The following is a 5,517-nucleotide window of genomic DNA, read 5'->3' on the forward strand; positions in this document are numbered from 1 at the left end:
GTGGACTGTGTCACCGTCGCAGATGACTTTCAAGATACAGCGGCCTGGGCGGGCGCGCGCGGCCTGCCGGGCCTCCTGGGCCGCTGTATCTTGAAAGCCATCTACGCTGCCGCCCGGAGTAGAACTCGCACCTCCCCCCCCCCCTCCCTACCCTGCCCCCGGAGCGTTGAGCGCGACGGAAGCCGGCGCGCTTTTCTTCCCGCTTTCCTCCCTTTCGCGCGGGCGAGATTGAGCCGCGATCGCCGGCTCACCCTCGCACGCTTTCACTCGCACAAAGAGCATACGGCGCGCGGCGACGATTTTGTCGCCCTTGGACTTAATACGGAACCTCACGGCGACGACCACGGCGACGGCATAAATGCGCCTGGAGTGTCCACATAATTACTATCCCACTAAAACGACAATTGGACACCCTGTGGACTATGCATCCTTCAGACCGCCCAAGTGCCTGAAGGCATCGCCGCGACCACCAAACAGAATTCAAACAGGACTTTGTTCGGGGAGGAGACGAGATATGGATGGTACTGCGGTGGGAAGAAGGCTGAACCGTGTTCGAAAGCAGTGGGCATCTTTTCAGGCTGCCTTTAAGGTCATCATCATCATCATCATCTTTACTACGATCTTACAGTAAGGCTTGAGCGGTAAAGAAAGGCCACGTTACCTCGAAATCGTGCAGTTTCTTTTTTTTAGCGATAGCTACATTACGCCACGTTTTCGCCTCTTCGCCGTCGCCGCACTTTGAGCCGTGGCCGCACTGTGACGTCACACCACGGCCCTCGATTCTCCAGCAATTCGGCTCGTCGCGGTCGCCGCGCGGCCACCGCTCCTGCCTTTGGTAAAGCCCATTGGTAAAGCCCTTTAGCCGTCGGGCGCTCACCGCGCCCTCTGTATGACGTCACACCCCGCGCTCCGCAGCTGTGATAATCCGGAGTATTGAAGGGGAGAGCTCGCGTCGCCGCAGCCATAGCTGAGGCCGCAGTATGGATGGTGAGAAGTCGGCCAGCCTGAAGGAGGCCAGGGATCGCCATAGAAATGAAGAGGAGACAGCACGCTGAAGAGACTCGAGAGGAGCGTGCCGAACGGTTGGCCAAACGCCGTGAAAGCGATGCCGTTAGACGCCTAAGCGCAGCCGGGGGTCTGTAGCTATCGCTACTCGACTATGTTTAACTAGAGCTAAAACACAGCCAATTTTTAACAGCGAAGCTGTTTAAGCCAGCCGTAATTTGTGGTGCGTATCAAGAAACTCTCAAGAAAGAAAATAAAATTTCTTGCTGAGGCGGGATTCGAACCCGCGTACCCCTGGTCCCAAGGCGAGCGTCGTAACCACTAGGCTTATTTTGGAATTAAACATGGAGGGGCTGGCGCGCACGCCGAGCCCCATGCACTACCAAAAATTACATGTCCCATCTACCCCGGTTTGGGGTAGTGTCGCGCTTCAGCCAGCCGCAGTGCAATGGTAAGCCTCGGCACGGAGCCCCGACCTAAATGATCAAGAGCCCAACACCAGGTAAGTATATACAGCCACCCTTGCAGAACGTGCATTTATGCGAACCATATGATAGCGTTCGAGCGTCGTCGTCTTCGTCCACAGCTGGCGCGTTCGTACGCTCATGCTCTGCGAGGTGAAGAGAGATACATCCACGGAGCGTGTCTCCTGAAAGGCGGTGTCGGCATTGGAACATGGTGTCGTTATTGCAAGCAGCGCTATGCAACACGCAGTGACGGCCGTAAGTCCGAGACGCGCGAAAATAAATTATCATCAGCATGAGTAACAAGATAAGTTCGCGCGCACTTCCGGAAAATGCTGGGATATGATCGCCCAGCTTCGCTGTTTCAAGCGTTGCGTGGCCGAGTGCAAGGTTAAGCGTTTTTTATTTTATTTTTTGTTGTCTGATCACCTTACAGCAAAAAAGTAAGGAAAGGGAGATGTGGCTACTTCTCTTTGTTTGATTAAAGGGGTAGTAAAAACAGGCACTAATTCAGCTTACACGAATCAAGAATTATTTCAAAACTACAAATTCGTAAATTTCGCGGTAGTAGGTTGATTACTAGAAGAGAACATACGACAGTTAAAGTTGAATTTTTCTAATTGCGCACCAAAACCTCAGCGTTGGTATGACGCGGGGAAAATGTTTAGACAAACAGACACAGACAGACACAGAAGGACGGACGGACGGACGGACGGTAGATAGATAGATAGATAGATAGATAGATAGATAGATAGATAGATAGATAGATAGATAGATAGATAGATAGATAGATAGATAGATAGATAGATAGATTCAGCCACTTTTACAGAGCATGCACAACTGGGGTTGACGAGAAAAAATCAGTTTCCACGACCCCTTAACAGGCCTTGCCAACCTTGCCACTCGGCATTGTTAACAATAGTACAATGTATTCAGTAAATACAACAAAAACAGAAGCAAGTAGCACAATATATGAATGTGTTTCACATGATAGACATAATACAATATCAAAACAACAACAACAAAAGAACAAAGAAACGGATTTTAGTCTACATAAAACTTTCTCATGCTAAGAAATGGTACAGAATGTATGCGTTGATAGAACTCGATCTTGTTCAAGCAGTATGCAACTATATAGTTTAATATTTGGAATCCGTAGTTTGTCCTAAATCGAAGTATTCTAAAAGTGTCTGTGGGCACATTTCGTATGATGCATAACGCGGCATATTACACAAATTACACGAACTAATTTCCTATGCCCTCCCACACCTGGCTGCCCTTTTCTCTTTTTGAAAACTTCTAAGATCAGCATTTTCACCGAAGAAATTACTCCTCACGGAAGAGAAAAAAATCCGAAATGGACGTTCCTACAGACTGGCGGTTGTATAGCCGTTTGACTGATATAGCCATGTCAGTATGGCTAGAAATCACCCATGGGATTGCGAAAGTTACGTGAGGTCACATGAGATCCTTTGCCACGTGGTCTGAAGTGCGCTACGGAGCTACCATCGCAAAGCTTCTTCAAAGGCCGTTCGTTTGATAGTGATAGCGATAGTGCAAGTTAATGTAGTGCATGAGCCAGCAAAAAAGTGGGAGGCGAAAGCAGGAAAAAAATCAGCAGTCACTCCCCTGTCGAGGAAATGGGGGCAAGCGAAGCTTGTCGTGTGTTTCTTCGGTGTTCCACGGAACGAATTCCACTCACAAGTACCACGTTGTGCTCGAACCTCAACCGGTCACACGCACTGCAGCTAGCTCCGAAGTTCCGGTTGAGAAACTCGCGTTGAAACCTGGCCGCCGCACCGGGAAGTTGGAGCTAGCGTTGCCGAGGCGTGCACCACCATTGTCGGGTTCCTGGAGGGCAAGACGACGCCGATGTTTCGCCCGGACTTCGGAAGCCATCACGCTAGAATCGGCAAGTCGACGACGAGCCCTTTCCCGAGCAAGTTCACGGCGCCGTTGCTCAAACGCAGCCTGCTCATCGGCGGAATGAACCACGCGGGTAGTTCCCGACGGGCGCCGAAACTGATCTGAGGCGAGGGAAGCCCGGCGGAGCACGCGCCTTCCCTTTCCCTCCCCGCGACACACCAAACTACCCTAACTGGTCACCCGCGTCACGTGATCCGGCGCCAGTACAGCTTTCTCCGCAGCTGCTCTTTCTTTCTTCCTTTGTTTGTTTCTTTCTTTCTTTTCTCTAGCTTATACCCGCATATCCAATGCGGGTATGCGCAACAAATGAGTTTTTGCGTGACTACAACGCAACCGAAAATTGCAAGCCAATACAAGCTTCGCTTGAAAAATGTCGCAGTTTCACCCGAAAGGCGAAGCATGATCAATTGCGATAGCAACTTAGTAGAGAGCTATACAGAGTAAGGATACTAATTTTATCAGCTGTATAAACTTGGACATTCAGCAGCACCGGCAACGCGCAGAACTGTTGTCGACGCCGTGGCCGTTTTGCCCGCGTTCGCACTGAAAGCGCGCGGCGTTGGTGACTGTTGCCAGGGCCTCTGGGGGCGGCTCGGAGGTTTTCGACGAGATCAAAACGGGAAACTCGTCGAGCAGCGTCGGAAGTCTTTACCACCTTCTCGCCTCGCAACGTTTTTATATAAATACGCATTTGGTACCGCAGCTAAACGTCGCCTCCCCTCCCTCCCTCCCGTCCCCCCACGGCCTTTCGCGCGACGGAAGAAGTTGCATTTGCTATATATATATATATATATATATATATATATATATATATATATATATATATATATATATATATATATATATGGTGATTGTAAAGGAGGAAAGAGACGCTTAATTCTGCAGCCCTTCAGGGAGCACAGCACAGAACGCACGTTTGTTCTCCGCCATGCGTTCGCTCCGCGTGAAAGCGCGCGTCCCTCGCGCCCTTTCACTCGCATATACAGCGTCCGGCACCTATCCCTTCTTTCGCTCCCACTTACCCCTCCCCGTTGGCGCTGAGCCGTGCTCCCTCAAGGGCTGCAGAAGATAGCGCCTACCTTTCCCTTTCCCTCTAGAACCGCTTATCATCATCATCGCGGCGACGATTTCATCGCCATTGACGTCATGCGGAACCTCACGGCGCCGCGACGACGGCAGAAATCCTCTTTGAGTGTCCATATAATTGCCATCGCAATAAATGTTACCTTGATGGCAGCAGCGGCAGCAAGAGCAGAAACGTCAGGAAACCAATCGAACAAACAATCAAAGAAACAAGCAATTGGGAGTCTCCCTGTCAAAAGTGCGAAAGTTCATTCTCCTGACTACAAATTTAAGCTTTTCGAGAAAAATTTATATGCGTTCAATGTATTTAGATAAACGTCTTATGCTTTCACGAGATGATTTTACATGCTTTCTTTATTGACCAAGGTGCGATGTATTCTGGAGATTACATTAAAGATATCACTGAGAAAAACGGTCCCAGGAACGGGTTTGCGTAAGACAACATGCAGTCATAAGATGTGGGATGTTGGCTCCTACGGAAAATGGACGCTGAAGAACTTGCTGGCATCCGGATTAGGCATATTGTTGTCTGCAGACACGTCTACTCAAGCCAATAAAGCATACAGAAAATAAAATGTCACAGTTTCGCCCTAAGGGCGAAGCAATCAATGCGATAGCAACACAGCAATGTCATACGAAGTAAGGTGAGCGGCTTTGGTAGCAACAACACGCAGAACTGTTGTCGACGCCATCGGCGTTTTGCCCGCGTTAGCTCAAAATGCGTGCGGCGTTGGTGACTGTTGCTGGAGCCTCTGATATAAATAGGCACTTGGTGCCGCAGCTAAACGTCGCCTCCCTTCCCTCCCCCTCCCCCACGGCCTCTCGCGCGTCTGAAGAAGGCGCGTTTGCTCTACATATATGGTCATTGTAAAGGAGAAAAGAGACGCCTACTTCTGCAGCCCTTAAGCGAGCATGGCGCAGAACGCGCGTTTGTTCTCCGCCGTGCGTTCACTCCCCGTGAAAGCGCGCGTCCCTCGCGCCCTTTCACTCGCACATACAGCGTTCGGCGGCGCGCGGCGACGGTTTCATCTCCATTGAC

General features: G+C 50.3%; 1 non-coding gene across 1 annotated transcript; it reads right to left on the bottom strand.

Moving 5' to 3' along the window:
* Positions 1–1,352: 1,352 nt before the first annotated feature.
* On the bottom strand, positions 1,353–1,515 carry LOC119465387 (U1 spliceosomal RNA). The gene has a single exon (XR_005194841.1). It is a non-coding gene; the product is annotated as a U1 spliceosomal RNA (small nuclear RNA).
* Positions 1,516–5,517: the final 4,002 nt, after the last annotated feature.

This window comes from Dermacentor silvarum, chromosome 9 (genome assembly GCF_013339745.2).
Source record: "Dermacentor silvarum isolate Dsil-2018 chromosome 9, BIME_Dsil_1.4, whole genome shotgun sequence".
In the NCBI taxonomy this organism is placed as follows: domain Eukaryota; kingdom Metazoa; phylum Arthropoda; class Arachnida; order Ixodida; family Ixodidae; genus Dermacentor; species Dermacentor silvarum.